Source organism: Malus sylvestris, chromosome 14, assembly GCF_916048215.2.
Source record: "Malus sylvestris chromosome 14, drMalSylv7.2, whole genome shotgun sequence".
Lineage (NCBI taxonomy): Eukaryota > Viridiplantae > Streptophyta > Magnoliopsida > Rosales > Rosaceae > Malus > Malus sylvestris.
The window spans coordinates 21,460,060-21,486,404 of NC_062273.1; the positions used below are offsets into that span (position 1 = coordinate 21,460,060).

Below are 26,345 nucleotides of genomic sequence, written 5' to 3' on the forward strand. Positions count from 1 at the left end.
TTTATTCTCTGCATCATTATAGACTATATTTTCCTTTTTTTTTCCCAAGAACTGCCGTTGTGGAGAAATTCTAGAGTCCCCGCCCGGCGGACTAACTCATCCCCACGACCCATGCACAAAAATTCACCCCAGGCTTACCCTTTTGCATTTCCAACCCCACCTATCAAGTGTTATGACCATGTCCATTTTCACTTTAAGAACTCGTTTGGAAAGTACTTTTAAAATGACCGAAAATGTTTTTTGTTAGATTATTTTGGATTCCGAAAGCATCTGAAGTGCTTTATAGAAGAAACATCATATATGTGCCTTTTGCAGGAAGCATTAAAACTGTTTTTCTATGATTTACTTGGATTTTTACTAAGGATTGTTTTTAAGAGCATTTTCACTAAAAACACTCTTAGTTATTTCAAAGCACTTCTCAAAAGTGTACTAAGATATAGAAGATATGGGAGTGCCTATAGACACTAATATGCGTTCATTTAACTTTTTCCACTAACGCTGTCATAAATGCTTTTGGTTATCAAAATGGTTTTTTATTTTTATTTTTTTATTTTGGTGATGCTAGAGAACTCCGCCTGTGTAAGTTTATCTTACATTGCCGGTCCCAAGCCCGGATAAAGGAGGAGGGGGAGGGCGTCAGGTAGTCGATAGCCGGCACTCCATGATTACGTCGAATCCTTATGAAAATGAATCCAGAACGAAATCGTGCTAAAACTAGGGCGTCACCCGTAAGTGGCGCGCTGTGTGGCCCGAGCACAGTGATAAGTGAGCAAGGGTCGCTGTATCTCCATCGGCACCCGGATGCAGTGTTAAATGAGCAAGGGGGCCATAGAAACTTCTTTTCGAACGACTCCACTCAAAGTTGTTTGGGAGCATATGCTCCTATCAACTTTACACGGGACACACAAAAGAAGTACTTTGATCCTATTAGACGGGGAAGGGTGAAGAAGCTAGGACAGAAGGGTAGAGTGCAAGAGAGCAAAATGCGTTTAGGAACGTGGAATATAGGAACCTTAACGGGAAAATCTATGGAAGTAGTGGAAGTTATGGTGAGGAGAAGGATAAATATTATGTGCCTACAAGAAACTAAGTGGGTTGGTCGTAAGGCAAAGGATCTAGAAAACTCAGGGTTTAAACTTTGGTATTCGGGCACAAATAGAACGAGAAACGGTGTTGGCATCATCGTGGACAAGACCTTGACACAAGATGTTGTAGATGTCAAGAGGGTAGGAGATAGAATCATGGCAATCAAGATTGTAATAGAACAATAACTTATCAATGTGATTAGTGCGTACGCACCTCAAGTAGGGTTGGATACGAGTTCGAAGGAGAAATTTTGGGAAGACCTTGGAGACTTGGTGCAAGGAATTGCTCAGACGGAGAAGTTATTTATAGGAGGAGATTTAAATGGACACGTGGGCAGGGAGACAGGCAACTATGGAGGTTTTCATGGTGGCCATGGTTTTGGGGAGAGAAACGAGGATGGGGAAGCTATCTTGGATTTTGCAATGGCATATGATCTCTTCTTAGCCAACACCTTCTTTAAGAAGAGAGAAGAACATGTGATCACCTACAAGAGTGGGTCGTCAAAAAACACAAATAGATTTTCTTCTAATGAGGCAAAGGGATCGTATAACTTGTAAGGATTGCAAAGTTATACCAGGAGAGAGCGTGGCTAATCAACATCGCTTGTTGGTGATGGATGTATATATCAAAAGAGTGAGAAAAAAGAACAAGACTTGGAAGTGCCCAAGGACTAGATGGTGGAATCTAAAAGAAGAAAAACAAGCCATTTTCAAAGAGAAAGTAATCACCCAGTGTGTGTGGGATAGAGAGGGGGAAGCTAGCCAAATGTGGGATTCCATGGCTAGTTGTATCCGAAAAGTAGCAAAAGAGGTATTAGGAGAGTCCAAGGGCTTTGCCCCACACCAAAAGGAATCTTGGTGGTGGAATGAGGAGGTACAAACAAAGGTGAAGGCTAAGAAGGAATGTTGTAAAGCCTTATACAAGGATAGGACCGATGAAAATGGTGAAAGGTATAGACAAGCGAAGCAAGAGGCGAAGAAAGCTGTGAGAGAAGCTAAGTTAGCGGCTTATGACGATATGTATAAGCGACTAGATACCAAAGAAGGAGAGTTGGATATCTATAAACTAGCTAGAGCAAGGGAAAAGAAGACAAGGGACCTAAACCAAGTGAGGTGCATCAAGGATGAGGATGGAAAGGTTCTTGCTATAGAGAACGCGATTAAAGACAGATGGAGAGGTTATTTTCATAATCTTTTCAATGAAGGACATCAAAGGAGTGCTTCTTTAGGGGAGTTGAGTAACTCAAAAGAGCGTAGAAACTACTCTTTTTATCGTCGAATCCGGAAGGAAGAAGTGGTTGTAGCTTTGAAGAAGATGAAGCATAGAAAAGCAGTAGGCCCAGACGATATACCAATCGAAGTGTGGAAAGTTTTGGGAGAGACAGGTATAACATGGCTCATTGACCTTTTCAATAGGATTTTGAAAACGAAGAAGATGCCAAATGAGTGGCGAACGAGCACTTTGGTGCCTATCTACAAGAATAAGGGCGACGTACAAAATTGCATGAACTATAGGGGTATTAAGCTAATGAGTCATACAATGAAGCTCTGGGAGAGAGTCATTGAGCATAGATTGAGGCAAGAGACACGGGTTTCGGACAACCAATTCGGGTTCATGCCAGGGCGCTCAACCATGGAGGCAATCTATCTCTTACGAAGATTGATGGAAAGATATAGAGATGGGAAAAAGGATTTACACATGGTCTTTATAGATTTGGAAAAAGCGTATGATAGGGTCCCAAGAGACATTCTTTGGAGGATTTTAGAGAAGAAATGAGTACGAGTAACATATATCCAAGCTATAAAAGATATGTATGAAGGAGCAAAGACTGCCGTAAGAACTCATGAAGGACAAACCGAAAGCTTTCCCATAACTGTAGGATTACATCAAGGCTCATCCTTAAGTCCTTACCTTTTTGCGTTGGTAATTGATGAGTTAACATGACATATTCAAGATGATATTCCTTGGTGTATGCTTTTCGCAGACGATATAGTGTTGATAGATGAAACTCAGGAAGGGGTAAATGCAAAGCTTAACCTTTGGAGAGAAGTGTTGGAATCTAAAGGTCTTCGCCTAAGCCGATCAAAGACAGAATATATGGAGTGCAAGTTCAGTGCAAATGAAGGCCAAAACGAGTTAGGGGTGAGGATCGGAGATCAAGAAATACCAAAGAGCAACCGTTTTCGTTACCTAGGATCTATCTTGCAAAAGAACGGAGAATTAGATGGAGATCTCAACCATAGAATACAAGTTGGATGGATGAAGTGGAAGAGTGCATCCGGTGTGTTGTGTGACCGCCGTATGCCACTGAAGATCAAGGAAAAATTTTATAGGACGACAATAAGGCCAGCGATGCTGTATGGCACAGAATGTTGGGTGGTGAAGCATCAACACGTACACAAAATGGGTGTAGCGGAGATGAGGATGCTTCGTTGGATGTGTGGGCACACGAGAAAGGATAAGATTAGGAATGAGGATATCCAGGGTAAAGTAGGAGTAGCCGAAATTGAAGGAAAGATGAGAGAAAATCGATTACGGTGGTTTGGACATGTGCAAAGAAGGCATACTGACGCTCCGATTAGAAGATGCGACTATGGGACAGAGGTTCAGGGCCGAAGGGGTAGAGGAAGACCTAGGAAAACTTTGGAAGAGACTCTAAGAAAAGACTTAGAGTACTTGGATATAACGGAGGACATGACACAGGACCGAGCACAATGACGTTCTAAGATTCATATAGCCGATCCCACTCAGTGACTTGGATTTTCCAAGTCTCCAACCGAGAAGTTTTCCTCACTCGGAAAATTAAGGGAACACTACCTCAACCTACATGCTCCACTCACAAAGCTTCAACATACAAGCTTCAACAAAAGAAAATTCAAAGAACTTAGCGAAGAAGGCTTTGGTGTATTTAACATAATACGTTGAAATGAAGGAAAGCTTATTTATTGATATCCCCGATAAGTTACAAATATGTACATATACATGAGTCAAATAAACAAACAAGAGGGAGCCTTCACAAAGGTTGCTTAGGAGAAGTCTCAGCAGTCGGTAGAGCCCCAGAAAGAGAAGGCACCGGAGGGGGATCATTCGGAGCCTCAGTACTGGACAGAACCCTAGAAAGAGGAGGCATCAAAGGTTGATCATTTGGAGCTTCATTACGCGATACAGCCCCAGAAGACGAAGGCAATAAATGCCTTTGGAACAAACCCACAAATCTCTGATGATCAAGTAAAACTTGACCATCAGATTCCTTCATCTGGTCAAGCTTCCTCTTCATGTTTGTAGCATAGTCATGTGCGAGCCGATGCAACTGTTTATTCTCATGCTTGAGTCCTCTAATCTCTTGTTTGAGACTCATCACTTCAGCCGCTAATGATTCAACTTGGCGGGTTCGAGCAAATAGGCGTTGGGCCATATTAGACACAAAACCTGCACACTGAACACTGAGAGCCAGAGAATCCTTAACAGCCAACTCATCAGACCGTTTGGAAAGTAGTATGTTATCTTTGGGAGTGAGAAGGTTCCTGGCCACCACCGCAGCAGTCATATCATTCTTCATCACGGAATCCCCAACGGTAAGAGGACCAGTAGGGGAGACGAAGGATGGGCGCCATATGTTGTCTGAAGAAGGCGTGGCTGCCTCTTCAACAAGGTTCAAGTCAAAACGACGGTCGGAGGGGCCAGACATTTTCAAAAGTGTTGAAGAGAGAAGAGGTCGGACAAATCAAGATCTTAGAAGTGCAAGAATGGACCTTCTACTGGTGGAGATTCAAGTGTGCTTTGGAACTTAATGCCAGCCTCTATAAAAATCTGCACTCGACAGAGCTTCAGAAATCGAAGAGGCGCCTGCTCAGAAATCGAAGAGGCGTTTACTTTCTCAAAAGCTGGGCTGCTCAGAGACCATGAGGGTCGATCTCAGAAATCGAAGAGGCGTTTGCTTTTTCAAAAGCTGGGCTGTTCAAAGACCACGAAGGCCGATCTCAGAAATCGAAGAGGCGCTTGCTTTCTCAAAAGCTGGGCTGCTCAGAGACCACGAGGGTCGATCTCAGAAATCGAAGAGGCACCTACTTTTCCAGCCTTGTCAGCACCTATCACACGCACACTCAGCTTTGCGGAAATTATGGGCATTCTGTCGAAGATTTCTGGTGAAATAGAAAGCACATGAATCTTACTGTTCCATCACCCACTTCCCACACGCAACATTAGCTCATTGGTACCACAGATAACTTTGCCAAAGTTCTCTGACAAAGTTGAGACACGTGAAGCTTGCAGCTCCCACTACATCGCTCTGACCAAGAAAGGTAAAAGAATAGCAAAGAAACAGCACTAACAAAGTTTAGATACATAAATTTTGAAGGTCTAGCTACCATATTATTATCCACAAGGGTAAAGGAACAGTACCACTGCTGGATAATTGGAAAGTCCCTGTGTGTCAACCTCTGTGCTTCGTGGCAAGGTAGACTAGCAAACATGCCCAACCTTTACTCACATTCGAGAAAACACTCCCAACAAGATTGCTTGCTCTAAAATCGAAGAGGCACCGCCCTCCGAATCTCGAGAGCCAGACTCCCAACATGATTACTTTCTCAAAAATCGAAGAGACACCGCTATCCGAATCTCGAGAGCCAGACCCCCAGCAGGATTGCTTTCTCAAAAATCGAAGAAGCATCGTTCTCCGAATCTCGATAGCCAGATCCCCGACAGGATTGCTTGTTCGAAAACGGAAGAGGCACCACTTTCCCAACTTCAAGAGCCGGATCTCCTTGGATAAAGCTTGTTTGTAATCTTCACACGCAACATCAGCTTTCCAGATACCACATACCACTTTTTCAAAGTGCTCTGACAGAGTTAAAACATGTGAAGCTGGCAGCTCCCACTACCGTGCTATGACCAAGCAGGGTCAAGGAATAACATTACTACTTGTTGTTAGGGAGACTCCTATATATGTCGACCTCCATCCCTAACGGACAGGCAGACCTGCAAAAATGTTCAACCCTTCCTCATATCTGAGAGGGCACTCCCAACGAAGCCTTTCGAAATATTCAGCTTTCTTTCCCCCCGATAATACCTCTGCAAACAAGCTATACTATAGCAAGAATATCTCATATCATCAGGGTTAAAAGCAAAAGTATCCCATATCATGCTTTTTCCCTGTCTTTTCCTTTGACCTTGTTCTTACCTGCAAGACAAGGAGAAAGAGAGCAATCAGTCAGCACTTGGAATCAAGCTTCCAGTCAGGAACTGACTGCCTGGAACCCCTTACCTGATTACTTACCTGACATTGCTCTCGAGTACTCATCTTCAACATCTTATGCTTCCAAGGAAGATACCGCATCTGCCTGAGGAACATATAGGGCAAGTGAGAAGGATACAAGGAAGCATGTGGAGACAAGCGTAATAGCACACGTGCTGATACATCCTCTACTCTGTCAAAAGCAAAAGTATCCCATATCAGCAGGGTCGAACGTACTCTAGATTTGATGGACTTGTTTTGACCCTCAAATTCTTCAGTCGGCCTTATACTTTGGAGGAAACCAGAAAACCCTCCAGCCCAGTTCAAGAATAAGCGTGTGGAAAGTTACTTCTTCAAAAGCAAAAGTATCTTATATCATCTCTTCTCCATTTGCTTCTCCTTATCCTTGTTGCTGTTTACGACACAAGGAGAAGGAGAACAATCAACCGGAAGCTGAAGTCGAACCTCCGATCCAGGTTGTTTGCTTGGAAGTCTGATTGCTTACCTTATCTGTTACCTCTTTCGGCAAATCTCCTAGCTCGGCGACTTGGGGGACTCTTACTATAGGGTTTGTATCGCACTTGACCAAGCCCAAAACTACAAGTAAGCTTCAAATGAAATTGATACATTACCTTGTGCATCTTCATCGGTTAAAGATACCACCCCTGGATGGAGGAAGAGTACTTCCAGAGAAGATGCCACATCTACCTATGAGACAGATAAGGCAAGTCAAGACGATACCACACTCCGGTACTTAGAAGTTTCGTGATTACGAGATCATTCTCCCACAATATTTCCTAATGTCATTTGTACTAAATCATTCACTTGTACTCACTAAAGGAGAACTTGAACCTATGTACTTGTGTAAACCCTTCACAATTAATGAGAACTCCTCTATTCCGTGGACGTAGCCAATCTGGGTGAACCACGTACATCTTGTGTTTGCTTTCCTATCTCTATCCATTTATATACTTATCCACACTAATGACCGGAGCAATCTAGCGAAGATCACAAAAAGCGACCGTTTTCGCTACCTAGGATCTATCTTGCAAGAGAACGGAGAATTAGATGGAGATCTCAACCATAGAATACAAGCTGGATGGATGAAGTGTAAGAGTGCATCCGGCGTGTTGTGTGACCGTCGTAGGTCACTGAAGCTCAAGGGAAAATTTTATAGGACGGCAATAAGGCCAACGATGTTGTACGGCACAGAATGTTGGGCGGTGAAGCATCAACACGTACACAAAATGGGTGTAGCGGAGATGAGGATGCTTCGTGGGATGTGTGGGCACACGAGAAAGGATAAGATTGGGAATGAGGATATCCGAGGTAAAGTAGGAGTAGCCGAAATTGAAGGAAAGATGAGAGAAAATCGGTTACGGTGGTTTGGACATGTGCAAAGAAGGCCTATTGACGCTCCGGTTCGAAGATGTGACTACGGGACAGAGGTTCAGGGCCGAAGGGGTAGAGGAAGACCTAGGAAAACTTTGGAAGAGACCCTAAGAAAAGACTTAGAGTACTTGGATCTAACGGAGGACATGACACAAAACCGAGCGCAATGGCGTTCTAGGATTCATATAGCCGACCCCACTTAGTGGGAAAAGGCTTTGTTGTTGTTGTTGTTGGTGGTGGTGATGCTAGAGAGACTAAATTTGTAGACAAAATTTTAAAAATTAAAGAATATGGAAGTTAATGATGGGTTTATTACTTAAATGTTAATAAACATGTTCATTCATATTGGTGACATATCATTTAGCTTATAAATTTTATTTTTAAATTGAGTCTCCCTTACCAGAAATTTGTCTCCAAGGAATGATAGGGTGTGTTTGTTTCCCTTCACTAGCCTTCATTGGACTGGACTAGACTAATAGTTAGTCCAGTCCCATGTTTGTTACTTCACGAGACTAGCTTTAGTGGGAGTAAGCCGAACTCGCCTTAACTAAGGACCATGTTAGACGGTTTTAGCGAGAGACGTCGTAAACCATGAGACTAGCTAATCCCTTCAATCGCTCTCTGCTCGCGTCCTCTACTCTCCTCTTTGCTCGCGTTCTCTCCCTCTCTCCTCGTCCCCAACCCTGCATCATTATAAACTCTGTGCTCTTTTTTCACATGAACTGCTGTTGTGGAGAAATTCTAGTCCCCGCCCGGCGGACTAACTCATCCCTACGACCCATGTACAAAAATTCACCCCAGGTTTACCCTTTTGCATTTCGAACCCCACCCACTGAGTCTTGCCAAGGGAACCCCCGTGTTGCGAGCGGACCAATGAACTTCTTGTTATGACCATGTTGTTTTTCACTTTGAGGACTCATCTGGAAAATATTTTTAAAATGATTGAAAACGTATTTTGTTAGATTAATTTGGGTTTCAAAAGCACTTTAAGTGCGTTTGAAAGAAACATTATCATTTATTTACTTTTTGCAGGAAACACTTAAAATGTTTTTTTAGGATCTACTTAGATTTTTACTAAGGATTGCTTTTAAGAGCATTTTTGTTAAAAATACTTTCAGTTATTTCAAAGCACTTCCAAACGAGTACTAAGATATTAAAGATATGAGAGTGCTTATAAACACTAATATGTCATTCATTTAATTTTTTCTACTGACGTTCATAAATGGTTTTGGTTATCAAAATGAATTTTTTTGGGCAATGCTTGTAAACAAAATTTTGAAAATTAAAAAACATGAAAGTTGATGATTGATTTATTACTTAAGCGTTGATAAACGTGCTAATTTGTATTGATGACATATTATTTAGTTTGCAAATTTTATCTCTTTTACTAAAAATTTATGTTCGAGGAGTGATAAAGTATATACACAAACTATACTTTATCAATTATTGAAATTACTGCAGTACGCTAGACAGATTCATTTAAGAAGGGGTGTGATACTCACACACCCTTTTTCACTTCTCTCACACATTTTTTGTTATCAGCCATCGGATCAGATAAATTAAAGAAGATCAACGGACAAAAATTAACAAGAGGTGTGTGAGAAGTAAAAAGGGGTGTGTGGATAACACACCCCTTTAAGAACTCAATAAGAATATTAAATATTTCCACGTGTGAACGTGCTAACTTTTTTTTTTTTGACAATTAAATATAGTAAAACCTCTAGAAGGTTATAAAGTTTGGACCAAACCAATTTTATAACATTGGAAATAAATCAATTTTATAATTTTAGAGAGGTTATTACTTAAGGAAAGTGATCCGGATCCCTTCCTCCTAATCCATCAAATTAGGGAATCCATGCCATTTAAATTTGATCTAACGGCTACAAATAGGGGCTCATTTTAAAAGTTATAATAACTTAAGTCGTTGAATCAATTTTCAATGGTATGAATTCACTGATTTGGTAAATTATGAGGAAGGGATCCAGAGAGGATCCCTTTCCATTACTTAATAGAGACGTAGTTAAAAATAATTATTTATTGAATTATTTATCCTTATTGAATATTATTTCTTGCACATAAATACACGCAAGCTCAAATATGTAATATCAACTTGTAAGTGGGAGGTCTTAGATTCGATTCTTGCTAAAGACGAGTTTGAACCATATTATTGCTAGCTTATTATGAGGTTTAACCCATTCCCCCATTTTGTTAGTGTAAATAATATTGTTTGTTATAAAAACAACTTTTGAGAAATATTTTAGTTTATCATAAAGTTTTATGTGTGATATTGCTTTTCATGCCCACCCCTCTTTTTCTTATTTTCTTTGTTTTCGTTCCTAGATAGATAATGTTTATGTCCCTTTTTGTTTTTCATTTACTTTTTCTCCTTTTCTTCTTGTTTTATGGAATAAGGATTCTCTTCTCTCTATTTTCCCTCCCCGTCCATCCCCTCCTGTTTGAACGTTCAAGATTTAGTCTTTGTAGAGAGAGAAATAAGAAAAAAAAATTGTGAGAGGAGGGGAGGGGAGGGAAAAAGGAAGGGGAGATAATCCCTATCATGTTTTATGAAGGCTAAAATTTATGTCCCCTGACTAGATGCATGTAACATCCCACATCGTCTAGGGGAGTGATCCTTAAATGTATATTCTCATCCCTACCTAGCACGAGGCCTTTTGGGAGCTCACTGGCTTCGGGTTCCGTAGGAACTTCGAAGTTAAGCGAGAATGAGGCCAGAGCACTCTCAGGATGAGTGATCCACTAGGAAGTTGTTCGTGAGTTCCTAAAAATAAAACCGTGAGGGAATGGTAAGCCCAAAGTGGACAATATCGTGCTACGGTGGTGGAGCGGGCTCGGGATGTGGTGGACCCGGGCGGGGATGTGACAGATTGGTATCAGAGCCAATCCATGGCCGGAAGTGTGCCGACGAGAACGTCGGGCCCCCTAGAGGAGGTGGATTGTAACATCTCACATCGTCCAGGGGAGTGATCCTTAAATGTATATTCTCATCCCTACCTAGCACGAGGCATTTTGGGAGCTCACTGGTTTCGGGTTCCGTAGGAACTCCGAAGTTAAGCGAGATGGAGGCCAGAGCACTCCCAGGATGGATGACCCACTGGGAAGTTGCTCGTGAGTTCCCAAAAACAAAATCGTGAGGGAATGGTAAGCCCAAAGCGGACAATATTGTGCTACGGTGGTGGGGCAGGCTCGGGATATGGTGGACTCGGGCCGGGATGTGACAATGCAAGTTTATTTTTCGTTATCAATAAAAATTTCCTTTGTGCCGAGGCTTTATCAAAAAAAGCTATTGCATATTTTTGTACTGATTGACAATTATTAGTATGTGGAGACGTAAGATCAGACCAAGAAAAATTATAAGTTATATCAATATGGAGTTCATTCCTATACATAACTGGTCTCAATAAGTTATAACTTTTTTTGGTCTTATCTTATGTTATGACTTCAAGGAAGTTATTCCTTTATAGAGGATTCCTTTAGAGAAGATTCCTAAATCATCTGATGTAACATATGACATGTACATGTCGCATTTAATAAATCAACATATTTATATTAGTTTTTATTCTTTTTACAATAATTAAAATCATTTCTCCTTAGACTAACTCCATATCTTACAGATTCTCATCCTCCATCTCTATCTCTATCTTCTCCACCCGCACCTGCCGGCCTTACCATCCAGTCTCACCTGCGACAGCCCCTCCACAAATCACACTCAGTCAGTGAGATAATTTTGGAATGTAGTTTAAATTAGACGTCTTTAATGGGGTTTTTGTAACTGTGGAGGATCAATGCCAGGCTCCCAGCCAATTCTTATGAGTTCATGCATGACAACACATCTTATAGTTTAGCTAGTGGAATATGACATCTTCCTATTTGGGGCATTTAAATTTAAGGAACTTTAATGAAAAGCACCTGGTACTGTTCACTTTAACAAAAAATCACATTTTTACACTAAAAAGTCAATCCTGGTACTATTCACTTTATCCTTTATTTTGTCCTTATCATTAAAACTCAAAGTTTTCGAACCATTTTCATTAGTTTTCCTTTAAATTTATTAGTGGTAAATAATTTCAGTGGTGATATCTAGACTGAGAAGATTCCAACACGTAATCAAGAAATACACGTACAGATTAAAGATATATATCGTTCTTAATATCTTTCTTATTAAGTGGCACAGTGAGAAAAAACTTTTATATTGTGGCCAATGACATGAATAATTGTCATGACAATTCTCACTTTAAACAAAGGGACCGAGGCAATTAGTTAGATATTTCACTTGTTAAGTGAACGTAGCTACATTAGCTAACCGACTGCTTGGATTATGATGGGGTATACAGTAACCATGTTGGGGGAAACATGAAAGCCAAATTCTTGGGTAGTTAGCACCGTGCATCGACCTTTTTGGCAGGTCTGAAAACCATTTCCGGCAGTGCAGTAAGCAGAACAAAGGAAACACAAAGGAATTGATAGATTTCTGTGCTGCACATGGAAACCATCCGGTGATCGAAATAATTCAAACTCAGTATGCAAATGAAGCTGTTGAGAGGCTACTGAAAAACTATGCCGGAAAGCAAAGGATTTCTCTTGTTGATGTGTACCATTAAGTTCATATGGATTGTTGGAACTAGAGATTATATGAATAAGAAAGATTTTCTCCGACTTTCTGCATAATGATAAAACACAACTTTTCTTACATCAACAGTTCTTTAAGATCTGACCGCGAAAAAAAAAACTTGTCTCCATGATCATGTTACTTCTCTGGTGTGGCAGGATTGACTACTGAAATTTCATTCATGGAAATCTCCACCACTTTATTCTCGTCCAGGGTCACATTTTCCATCTCTGCGTGTTCAGCAACAAGATCGTCTTTCCTCTTTCCCCATAGCACACAGTAAAGTCCCACAATAATGAGAAGTGCTCCAATCAAGCTGTACACACACAAAAAAATTTAGATTTCTGAGGAAGAACTACTCTGGTAGCACCAACGAAGGAATTAATTGCCATATGTGAAAGCAGTAAGATGGAAAGGGAAGAAAGTGTTTGTGTTCTTAGGTTACCTGCCATAATGAAGTCGCTCAGCGAAAGCAATTGCCGAAAACACTGCCACTATAATGACTTGAAGTGGACTAAACATAGCTGCAAAAACTGGTCCCTTGTGACTGTTGCTCCATGTTTGCAGGTAATAGACTAATGCTGTGGTCAGAACTCCCTATTGCAAAAGGACCGGATTAAGACTCGAACATTTTACAGATTCAAATATATCTTATCCCAATAACATGGAAGAACAAAATTAAATTAATGAATTATGTTTTAAGATATGCAGACAACAAATATGATTGTAAAGATTATAGAAATTGTTCTCGCAACAGCAATGTAGCATCATGTTATTTTTTGCATTTTATGTTGTTGAACGTATCTTATAAGATAATTAAGATATGTAGAAGAAAACGCTCACGAAGTAGACGATGGTAAAAAGCTGCAGGTTCCACTCCAGTCTCCATGAACTTGGATTTCTTGCAAAAAACAAGGCAAGGAAAGAAGATTGCAGTGATGCAAAAAAGCACATGATGGTGGTTAGTGACAATGGAGCAGGGTAGACTTTGGACACCACAGCCTGTGGAGCAAAAAAGGCCAAAGTTGAACATACAACTAAGTTTTGACATTATATTTGTATAAACGGTGCCATCTTAAATTGAGTTTCTAATCACCTGGAGGATTAGCCATGCACTACACGCAATGTGGCTAATCAGAATAAGAGCATAACCCTTGATCTTGTTTTCCTGAACATGCTTGATCTGGCCAACAGACCCCTTGGCGTTGTAAACACTTATCAGTGGCTTTTCCACACCTTTAAACAGGTATCCTCCTTTCCAGAATGTGAAAATAAGAGAACCGCTGATGCAGAAGACTGTACCAGCCACCTTCGCTTGGCCTCGAGTGTTGATATATAACCCTTGAGCTAATATCTTGAGGCTAAAGTTACAAATCTTGATTTTTCCTTTTTATGTGCTTTATCTTTCTGATGTAATCTGAGCCATTGGATCATAGTCCAAGTGGTCTCTTCTCTAGCATAGGATCTAAGTGATATAACAAGACAAGTGGCATCATCTCATAGGATGATAGCAATGTATGGTTGAGATTGTGTTGTGTATTGGTGAGTGAAGGATCTCCCTTCCTCTACATACATAACGGTTACAAATGTATTTTTGATACATAGAGTGAAATCGAAGAGACACATTCAATCTTCTTCTCTCTCATTTCTCTGTTTTGTTCTTCAACCTCCAACACAGAGATCTCCATTGGAAAACACATAAAAACACAAACTCTAATATCGAGCGCTTCTAATCTTCAATTTCTCCATCCTGAATAGCAGTAAGAAAATTACAGAGCAGGAAACTGTAAAAGAAATCAAAGTAAAGGCATAGTATATACCCAAGAAGTACTGCCATCAGAAACGTCAAAGCGGGGATAACATTACTCAAGGCACTTGCAACTGTTGCAGAAGTGTATGCTAAACCAGCAAAGTAAACATTCAGATAGATGGTAGGCCCTAACAACACAAGCAGGAAAATATTACGAGAGAGAAGGCCTCTGCGTCCTGCTCAGCACAACCACTACCGAATTAGTTTCAGCTGTTTCTTGTACAATAAGAAAGTCTGAAAAACGGCAAGAATGCCTGAAAAACGGCAAGAATGCTTACCCTTCAAGCACATAGGCAAATGGTCCGATAAAAACCATCGCAAGAACATGCCTGTAAACCACGAAGACAATCTGATTGAGTCCATCCTGAAGGGACAATTTTATAAGGACGTTTGATCCGCCATGTATCAACTGAACCAGTACCATTGCCAAGTAATGAGTGCATCCTTCCATGGATATGAAAATTTTCTTGTTCTAAATTGAAATGTGCATAACATGCTTCAAGTTTAAATGGGGCTTTTATAACTGTGAAGGATAAACCTCAGCCGCTTCTTTTGAGTTCATGCATTAGCTAGTGGAATCCACAATCAGTTTACCAAAGAACCTGACATCTTCCTTGAATGGCGGAATATAAATCTCAACTTTGGAGGTATTTGAAATTTATTAGTGGAAGTCACTTTTGGTGGAGTGGTGTCCTAATTCAGATTTGATGATATTCGAACATGTAAGCAAGAGATATATACCTACAAATCAGAGATATATCCTAGTTAGCATCTCTAGTTAAGTGACACAGTGATATGTGATTTGTGAGAAGAAACTTTCTCATTGTGTCAATTTAATGAATAGTTCAACATTGTTAGCACAACTTCACCTTAAATATAGGATTGAAACAAAAAAACAAACGAATTTTAAGATTTTTTTCATAATTGACAAATTGGTTATCTACAATTACGAAATAGGAGAAATTAGTATCCATCACTCCACCTTAACAATCTTTTGCTATACATATAGGGTATTCTAACTTTTGATTAAAGTTTTTGAACTTTTAATTAAGGTGTTTTAATTTGAAGCCACAATAGCATAAGTGAATTTAAGCTATCTACAGGTCTTTTTTTATATATTTAAACTCAAAATGCTATATATTTATATCTTTTTTTTTAATTTATTAAATTAAGGGAAGTAGGAGCAGTTGAAACTATTACAATAATTTAGCAAAGGGGAAAGTTTCAAACGCATTGAATCATTCATATATGTTTGAATATGGATAACATATCAATTTCTTTATATGGGTCCATTGGATTCGTTTGATTCATGCTCGAGCAGGATGGTGAAAAATTATCATGTCCAGTTCTTTAGGGGGATGGATCTAGAATAATTTACCTATCCTAATAACAAAAAAACATGACTTGAACGATCTTGTGTTAGCTAAAATGGCTAAAGGGATGGGTCATAATTATTACGGAGAGCTCGCATGGCCAAACGATCTTTTACATATTTTTCAGTAGTAATTTTAGGTACTTCTGCATGTAACGTAGGCTTAGCGGTAAAGCATATACTCGAGGGTGGATGCAGGGCGGCCGATTTTAAATTAGACTCCCCATTCATTAGATAGAGAAGATCACCAAGATTCGTGACCGCTGCCGCACTTATTCCAAGTCAATGAGCATTCTCAATAGTCAATATTATGCCCTAAAGAGGACTCAAATCTCCATGCTCTTTAGCACAAGATTCTGAGTCTCGCAAGTCTACCATTTCACCACCAAGGCATGTTAAAAGTGAATCGTATTCCACGAATGAAACATATTCGGTACGATGTATGGGCATAGGTGAAAACCCAACATCCTATCCACTAGCTAGGATGTTAGACCATATGCGCTGTATTTTGATTTCTCAATTTGCCCTTATGGAGCATTTTTTTTTTTTAGGAATTATTAGTATTAATTTATAGGTGAACTGTCAATTTAGTTCCTGAATTATCACCTGAGTGAAAATTAGGTCCCTAAAATTAATTTTTTTTTCCAGAAAAATCAGTCCTTGAATTATAATACAAATCTGCCAATTACGTCTCTAATGTTAAATTTGAAGCTACTACATTCAATTTTCCGTTAATTTAAGTCACGTTACTTACATGTGATACACGTTGAATGGTAGATTGGCAAATTTTCATAGAGAAATAGTATATGGAGTTAACTTTGGAGGGTAAATTAGATGTTATATTCACAACCTATATGAAATGTAAGAGATTATACGCGAGAAAAGAACGGTTTACACTCTAAAATGTATCAAGTGACTTAAGTTGACGAAAAATTGGTTAAAATAGCTTTGAATATAATAGTATGGATGAAATTAGCAATTTTTAATGAATTTAGGGACTTATTTTACCGAAAAAAATAATTTAGGCATGTAATTTTCACTGAGGTGATAATTCAAGGACTAAATCAACACTTCACCATTTATTTATTATCAAACTCATTGCCCTTATTTTAGTAAATATCAAAACAAACTTTACACTTTTTATCTCTTTACTGATATGTTTGACTTTTAATGTGGTTCTTGATTTCAAAATCTGATTTATTTTTTATTTTTTATTTTTATTTATGTTGACACTTCATAGTTTTATCTGTAGTGCGTGGGTATGTGGATCGGGTAAGTCGCATACAAATTGGCAATGAAATCAAATGGGAAGCTGAAACTATAACCATGCATCGACCTTTTTGGAAGATATGAAAACCATTCCAGCAGTGCAAGAAGCCAAGCGAAGATGCGTAAAGAAGTGGTAAATTTCTGTGCTACTCATGGAATCGACCCGAAGATCAAAATAATTCCATTTCATTATACAACTGAAGCCTGAATAAGTTCATATGGATCGTTGGAACTCAAACCATCAATGAAAATCGTTTAATAGTTAGGCGGTGAGCGATTAGTCCTGTAAACTTTTATCTGGGATTTGATTATCTTAAATGCAATTTATCTGTGATTGATGTTCTGTATCATGATGAAACACAATTAATTGAAAATTCGAGCACACATAACTAACGGAAGAATAAACATATTACAAAACTAGGAATTATTGAAAACAAAGTAGTACTACAAAATTACAAATTCGCCGAGACGGCTACATAATCTAAAGAATTACATTGTGACTAACTTCTTATTCAGTTACAGAGTATTATGTATACAAAAAACTAGTCTAGCCCTAATAGGCAACAAAACGAAACCCTAATACTAACACGGCCCAAAAAACTATAACATTAAAATGAACCTAAATTTTCGAACACAATTTTTCTTACGTCAACTGTTCTTTCTGATCCGCCCGGAAGACAAAAAATTGTTCTCCAAGATCGTGTCCTTTCTCTAGTGACAGGGTTGACTACTGAAATATCATTCATGTAAATCTCCACCACTTTATTATCGTCGAACGTCACTTTTTCAATCTCTGCGTGTTCAGCAACAAGACCGTCTTTCCTTTTTCCCCACAGCACACAGTAAAGTCCCACAATAATGAGAAGTGCTCCAATCAAGCTGCACACAAAACCTACTTTAGATTTTTGAGGATGAACTACTCTGACAGCACCGACGAAGGGAAAATGTAAAAACAGTAAGACGGAAAGGGAAAAGGGTGTTTGTGTTCTTCAGTTTACCTGCCTAAGTGAAGTCGCTCTGCAAAAGCAATTGGCGAAAGCATTCCCAGAGTGATGACTTGAACTGGACGAACATAGCTCAAAAAACTGGTCCCTTGTGACTGATGCACCATGCTTGCAGGTAGCAGGCTATTGCCGAGATCATAGCACCCTATTGCAAAAGGATCGGATGAAGACCCGACTTTGTTACAGATTCAAATATTTCTTATATCACCCAACAAGGGAAAAATAAAAAGGAATTATTCAGTAAAAATGTGCAGAGAAGGCAAATATGACCTAACGATTTTTTACATGACCAGTTACCTTGATCCGAAATAATACGAAAATAACGAGTTTCGGGGTTAACACGTTAACTACTTGGGTCGTTATTGGGTCAAGGTTCTTAACAGGTTTATTCACGGGTAACACGTTTAAATCCTATAAGAAAAAAGTTAGTTTGATAATTTTAAACTACTAAAAAAAGCTTACTACAATAGCTAGCCATAGGATTTAATCCCACATAAGTGAGATTATAAAATTCCAAAGTACATTAAAATACCAAAGCACATTAAAAATTCATAATAATTAATTTACAAGTGTGTACTTCTAAAACCCTATAAGTCTCGTGAACCTTGTTTTTAGGGGTGTTCAAAATAAATAAATATTCATAATAATTAATGTAAGTGAAAAATGTGGAAAGAATATACACACGCTCGTGATTGCATCCTCTACGCTTAAATGATGATTACATCGTCATTTAAGTTTTTAAAACCCTCCAAACCAGCATAAATAGTATTTATTGATTGAGTGCAAAATTAATAAAAAAAATCATAATAATGAATGTAGAAGTGTGAAAAATATACAAACACTCACAATCACAAGCTTTACAACTTTCTTAAAGATATACAAACACTCCAAAATTCGAACCACAATTCATAAACCCTAGATTCATATTTAATCGTCAATTGTCGTTTACGCTCCATTCATAAACCCTAGAAGTGTGAAATAGACATAATTTTAATATTAAATTTAAAAAAAACTAACGTGCGTGCATCCTCACATATACTTTTATGAAACTTATTACACTGTTTATAAAACTTAATGTAACAACATTGTTTATGAAAACTTAACAGTACTACATTGTTTATGAAACTTAACGGTACTATACACTATTTATGAAACTCAACGTAACTACATTGTTTATGAAACTTACTACACTGTTTATGAACCTTAACGGTACTACACTGTTTATGAAACTTACTACACTGTTTACAGGGCCATCTCTGAGATTTTGGGAGCCCTGTTCGAAATTTGTAAATGGGCCTTTACTTAAGATAGTTTTTTTTTTTTTTTTTTTTAAAAGGTAGGACAATGTATTGACGTTAGAAATTAATCACTTAAATCAAAACAAAGTTTAGCACTCACTGATTGCAAATTTAAAAATGTCATTTATAATAAGTAAAAAGAGCTACAAACATAACATTCACTAAATAATAAAGTTCAATATTAAACAACCAAACAAGAAAAAAAAACTTCAAAAACTCTAACTTTAAAGTTTTACTTGAATAATATATAACATTATTATATAATAAAATAAAATAAAATACCGTTTTCAAGGTATTATTGCCATTAAAAATATCTCAATGTACTCCAAATTTTTATATTTAGAAAGGAAAAAAAATTAAGAAGTGCACGATTAAATTTTAAAGTGCTACCAACAACAATTTTAAAATACAGAACATTATTACATAACAAAAGCAATTTTTAAATATAGAAAGTTATTACATATAAATATTAGATGACAACAATTTTGGGGGCCCCTTCAAATTTGGCCCATGTGCAACTGCACCTTTTGCTCCCCCTCAACGCCCTCTCTGACTGTTTATGAAACTTAACTGTAACATCCCACATCGACCAATGAAGAGGGAGTGATGTACCTTATATGTACATGCCCACCTCCATAAAGCAAAAGGCATTTTGGGGACTCACTGAGTTCGGGCGAGAGCCTTCCTAGGATGGGTAACCCACTAGGAAGTTATCGTGTGAGTTCCCAGAAACAAAACCATGTGGGCTTGGCCGGGGTCCAAATCGGACAATATTGTGGTACGGCAGAGTCGAGACTGGGATGTAATAGGCCCAATTGGGGAGAGGGGTGGGTGGCAGAGAAGGAAGAGGTGGGTCTGGGGGAAGAGGAAAAGAGGATGTGGGGAATGATGGAGTTGTTGGTGTGGGTGGGGAAGGGGTCAGGGGAGGAGGAGGTGGTGGCGAGTGGAGATGTTGGCGTAGGTGGGGAAGGGGTCGGGGAAGATGGGTGTGGGTTTTTTGGTTTTTGTTTTTAAGGTAAATTATTATTTTAATAATTTTTTAATATAAAATGGGCCCCGTCTCAAGTCCCATCAACATTTAACAGATGAATTAATAGACAATAGTTGATGTCGTTTTATGTAATTTATCCTTAAAATGTAGAATTAGTAGTAGAATTTAGAAGCTTGTCAAGCTGAAAAATGTGTAGTATTTAATTAAGAATTTTACTTAGATTTTGACAATAGAGAGAGAGAGAGAGAGAGAGAGAGAGAGAGAGAGAGAGAGAGAGAGAGAGAGAGAGAGAGAGCAGGAGAGAAGTAAAAAACAGGGCTAAAAGTAAGAGCCCAAACAAACATATTCAATAATAAATCTAGACCGGGACATTCCAAGTTGATCCTCATGGAGAGAAGTCACCATTTCAAGTGTGGTTCTCATGTCTTTGCTTCAATACAAAATTAAAAAAAAATGAATATTTATAAAGTATTTGTTGAACATGAATCCAAAAGTGTGATTACGTATTCTTGTTTGTGATTTGGTGGACATAATCTTGTATTATTTATAGAACTTCTCAAAACTAAACTAAAATAACTCACACTATTTCTGGAACTACTGCAAAATAACTCATATTATTTCTAAAACTATAGCAAAATAACCTACACTATTTCTGGAACTGAACCAAAATAACTCACACTATTTCTGAATTGGAATGAAATAAAAACTATTTATGAAACTATAGGAAAATAACAACACTATTTATGTAATTGAACCAATATAACTCACACTATTTCTGGAACTATTGCAAAATGACTCATACTATTTATGAAACTGCAGCAAAATAACTCACATTATTTCTGGAACTAAACCAAAATAACCCATACTATTTATAGAACTACAGCAAAATAACTCACACTATTTATGAAACAAAACCAAAATAACTCATACTATTTCTGGAATTACAACAAAATAACTAACACTATTTCTAAAACTGAATCAAAATAATCCACACTATTTTTGAAACTGAACTAAAATAACCACACTATTTCTAGAAGTGAACAAAATAAATACTATTCTTAGAAATACAACAAAGTAACTCACACTATTTTTGAACTTGAACCAAAATAAAACAGACTATTTCTAAAACTACCGCAAAATTACATTCCAAGTTATTCTTACCATTTCAAAATTTGTAAAATGCCACGATTTTCATTTGCGCATTCCAAAACGATTAGTAGTAGCTTTTTTGTGATGACGTGGCTACCACATGTGTGCCACATGGCTAAACAATTAATACAAAATTTAAAATATTAAAATAATTAATTAAAAAAAAGTTATATTAAAAAATAAAATAAAACAAAAAAAAACCTAGAAGTCGTCTTCCCCACCCATCACCCCCCTTTCTCCCATCCATCATCACCCACCCCTAAAAATCCCACCCGAGCCCACCCTCATAACCCTTCCCAAAAATCCCCTTCTCAGTCCTCTCCTCATCACTATTTTTTATAGCTTCTTCCTCCGCTCTTCTTCTTCTTTCTCTCATCTCTCTTTCTCTTTCTCGGAGATGAGCTTCTCCGCAAAGCCTCAAACCCTAACCCTAATCTCATGCACTCCTCTCTCTCTCTCCTTCTTCCTCTTCCTATCACCGATCGATTCATAGAGACGCTTATCGGTGAGCTCTGCTCTCACAGAAAACGTAAGAGCTTGGATGGAGGGGGTGGGTTTGGGTGAGATTTTTGAAATGGGTGATGGGGGATTTTTGGGAGGGGTGATGAGGATGGGAGAAGGGGGTGTGCTTGGGTGGGACTTTTGGGGTGGGTGATGATGGATGGGAGAAGGGTGATGGTGGGGAAGAGGAAGAAGAAATCTGGGTTTCTAGTTTATATTTTTTTATTTTTTTATTTTTTTTTTAAGAACAAATTTGGGTATCTGGGTGGGGTGGGGGGGATGCGAGGAAGGAAAAAGGATCGGCAAGGGGAGGTGAAGAGAGTGGAGGAGAAGGGTGGGTTGGGGGATGAGGGTGGGGGGGGGGGGTTGCGGGGAAGGGGAAGGGATGGGTGGGGAAAACGACTTCTAGTTTTTTTTTATTTTTTTATATTTTTTTAAGAACAAATTTGGGTATCTAGGTGGGGTGGGGTGTGGGGGTTGCGGGGAAGGAGAAGGGATCGGCTAGGGGAGGTGAAGAGAGTGGAGGAGAGGGGTGGGTTGAGGGGGGTTGCGGGGAAGGGGAAGGGATGGGTGGGGAAGACAACTTCTAGTTTTTTCTTCTTTTTTTTAATATAACTTTTTTTAGTTAATTTTTTTTATTAATTGTTTAGCCACGTGGCACACATGTGGCAACCACGTCGTCACAAATGGGAATCCTATATTTGCCACATCATCACTTAACGGTTAATTTAACAAATTTTTTAACGGTTGTATGAAATTGAAATAAAATGATAAGTAAATGTATGAAAGTGAAATGTTTTAAAGATGTTGTATGAGGTTGTAATAGACCTCAAACCTGAGGGTACTATATAATTTACCCTTTATTTTTCTTTCTAGTTTTATGGATATGGGTGCAAGGAATTTGGATTTTTGGTTTTTTCCAATTCCATGGACATGGATTCAATAATTTGGAAAAAATTTCTTCTCAAAGTCTGGTTATTTTCCAAATCTGAATCTAATTTGGACAAGGAAATTCAAAAACTGATATATGCACCAAGAATGAATGAAAAAAACCCAGAAAATGAAAGGTTTCAAACCTGTGCCTCCTTGTTCTTCAGCCATTCTTTCTCCCGTTGAAAGAAATAAAAGGACAAAAAAGGCATGTTAAATCCAGCCACATGATCTCATAAAAAAAAAAAGATCTGATGGCTGAGCTCATCATCCCCATTTTGTGGCTAAAATGGGGATCCCACTCCTTAAAGAACCTACACTAAAGGCTAATTTTCTTCTGTTGGGGTAAGTTTGGAAACTTATTTTTGTCCATGTTGGGCTCTATAATCTAGCCCATGTAGAATTGGGAGCCTCTGTCCTTATGGTTAATTTTAGGGAGTTTTAACGAAACACATCCGGTACTGTTTACTTTTAATGAAAATGACATTTTTACTCTAAAAAGTCACTCATGGTACTATTCACTTACAACACTTTTTTGTCCTTTTGATTAAAACTCAAAGTTTTCAAGCCATTTTTATTAGTTTTTCTTTAATTTCAAGGTGCTTTTGGTTAAAGAAAATTATAGGGTGGTTTTTTTTATTAATGTAGTCTTGATCTAAGAAAAAAAAACAAAAACTAAAGGAACTATTCAGTAATAATGTGCAATGAAGGCAAATATGATTTGGCAATTTCTTACACGACCATTTAACCCGATCTAAAATGACAAGAAAATAACACGTTTTGGGTCAACACGTTAACTAACAGGGTTAGGTTTAGGGTTTAGGTTCTTAACGGGTTTACCCCATTTCAACGCGATAAGAAAAAAGTTAGTTTGATAATTTTAAACTACTAAAAAAAACCTTACTACAATAGCCATAGTATTTAATCTCACATAAGTGAGAATAAAAATTCCAAAGCACATAAAAATTCATAATAATTAATTTATAAGTGTGAAAAATATGAATAATTAATTTACAAGTGTGAAAAAATATGCAAACGCTCGTGATCGCATTATCTACACTTTGGTAATGGGTACATCGTCGTTCGAATTTTTAAAACACTACAAACCATTGTGAACAATGTTTTTAGGGGGAGATCAAAATAAATAAAAAATTATAATAATTAATGTAAAAGTGTGAAAAATGTGAAAAGAATATACAAACGTTCACAATTGCATCATCTACGCTTAGATGATGATTACTTACATCGTAGTTAGGTTTTTTAAAATCCTTCAATCCCTCATGAATAGTTTTTTGTTTAAGTGCATAATTAATGTAGAAGTGTGAAAAATGAAAAAATAAAATAAAATATACAATCACTCATAATGACAAGCTTTACAACTTTCATGAAGGGTTTAACTCTGAAATTTGACACCAAAATTCATAAATCTAGATTTATATTTAATCGGCAATTGTTGTTTACATTGTATGTATTCTTCTCATCGGATTTTGTTTTTCAGATTTTCTTTTTTGAAAACATAATTTTTTAGCGGATTCAGAAAAATGAACAGTTCGGATCGTTGAAATCACATTCTGATGTTTACGGTTAACTGAAATATGAGTCGATCTTATATAGTTTCTAGAGATTTTATAAACTCCGAGCAATATTTTTACTAACCGTAAAAATTTAAACATGATATCAACGATCCAAACCGTTATCTTTCAACATCCACTAAAAGATCATGTTTTCAGAAAAGAAAATCTGAAAACAAAAACAAAAACGAAATTCAGTGAGAAGAATGGAGCGTAAACATAAACGACAATCAACAGTTTTATTTAAATATATGGATTATGGAATTATGGTGGCGAATTTTGTAGTTGACCTCTTCACAAAAGTTGTAGAGCTTGTCATTACAAGCGTTTGTATATTTTCCTTATATTTTTCACACTTCTAAATTTATTAAAAAACCTTACTACAACAATAGCTGTAGGATTAAATCTCACTTATGTGAGATTAAATCCTTACTGTTGGATTTTTTTATCTCACTTATGTTTTTAGTATTATGTTGTTCATTTGATTATTTATTAATAAAAATATATTCTCTTTAACAGGTAACGGGTCGAGTGTTATCCTTTAATATTGACGGGTCGAGTTATATTACCCGTTCTTCATTTTAATGGGTGTTATACAATATGATCCGTTAAGATATCGGATATTTAACGAAAACGACACAAACACATAAACACAACACAAATGCTAGGTCTCCCAGATATATGAAAAAAGCACTCACACAATAGATGGTTGTTAAAAGCTGCAGGTTCCACTCCAGTCTCCATGAGTTCGGATCTCTTACAAAAAAACATGGCAAGGAAAGATGATTGCAACCATGCGAAAAAGCATATCATGGTGGTTAGTGACAATGGAGCAGGGTAGACCTTGGAGACAGCAGCCTGTGAAGCAAGAAAGCCAAAGTTGGACAAATAATCTACATTATATTTGTATAACAGTCATCTTGAATCGTGTAAATAATCACCTGGAGGATTGGCCATGCACTCCACGCAATGTGACTCGTTAGAATAAGGGTAGAACCTTGATCCAGTTTTGCTTAACATGCCTCATCTCACTGGCAGTCCCCTCAGTGTTCAAAACATTTATCAGTGGCTTCTCAAAGAAACCTTTAAATAGGTATCCTTCCCAAACGTGAAAACAAGAGAACCACCGATGCAAAAAAGCGTACCGTCCACCTTAACTTGACCTCGAGCACTTCTAATCTTCAATTTCTCCATCCTGAAAAAGAGTAAGAAAATTACAGAACAGGAAAAAGAACTTTTATTTTCCCCTCTGATGGTTAAGCAGTGATAGAGCAGCGAATATACCCGAGAAGAACCGCCGTTAGAAACGTCAAAGCAGGGATAACATTACTCAAGGCACATGCAACAGTTGGAGAAGTGTATACTAAACCAGCATAGTACACATTCAGATGGATGGTAGTTCCAATTGATGCAAGCACGGAAATCTTTGCAGCTATCAAAAATAAGAGCAAAGGCCTCTGCTTCCTGCTCAGCGCATCCATTACCAAATTAGCTTTCGCTGTTTCTTGTACAAGAAGGAATTCCGAAAAGAGGCAAGAATGCTTACCTTTCAAGTACATAAGCAAATGGTCCTACAAAAACCATGGGTAGAACATGTCCGTAAACCATGGAGACGATTGGATGGAGTCCTTTCTGAAGGGAAAGTTTTATGACGACGTTTGATCCACCATATACCAGCTGAACCAGTACCATTGCCAAGTAATGAGTGCATCCTTCCATCGATATCAAATTTCTTGTGCTTAAAGTTATAATGGGGTTTATATAATTGTGAAGGATCAACCCCATCCACTTTTTTCTGAGTTCATACATGACAACAACCCTTCTAATAGTTTTAGCTAGTGGAATCACAATCACTTTGCAATATGCTAAAAGAACCGTGACACACCTTGTTTTAATTAATTAGTGGAAATTACTTTTAGTGAACTGGTTTTCTCCAAATTTTGGGGAGACTCTAACATGTCATATACCCCCGAATTGGAGATATCATGAAACCAGGCGATATAACCACAAATAGGAGATATATCTTAATCTCTCTCATTACATGACACATTAACACGTGACAAGAAACTTTCATATTGTGCCAATTAAATGAATAGTTCAATATTGTCATCA

General features: G+C 37.8%; 1 long non-coding RNA gene and 2 pseudogenes across 1 annotated transcript; 1 reads left to right on the forward strand and 2 right to left on the reverse strand.

Moving 5' to 3' along the window:
- Positions 1-2,130: 2,130 nt before the first annotated feature.
- On the forward strand, positions 2,131-7,708 carry LOC126600939 (uncharacterized). The gene is made up of 2 exons (XR_007615623.1): positions 2,131-3,571; positions 7,649-7,708. It is a non-coding gene; the product is annotated as an uncharacterized LOC126600939 (long non-coding RNA).
- A 4,573-nt stretch (positions 7,709-12,281) lies between these two features.
- On the reverse strand, positions 12,282-14,670 carry LOC126600938 (WAT1-related protein At5g64700-like; annotated as a pseudogene).
- Positions 14,671-17,231: 2,561 nt separating this feature from the next.
- LOC126600936 (WAT1-related protein At5g64700-like) lies at positions 17,232-25,952 on the reverse strand (annotated as a pseudogene).
- Positions 25,953-26,345: the final 393 nt, after the last annotated feature.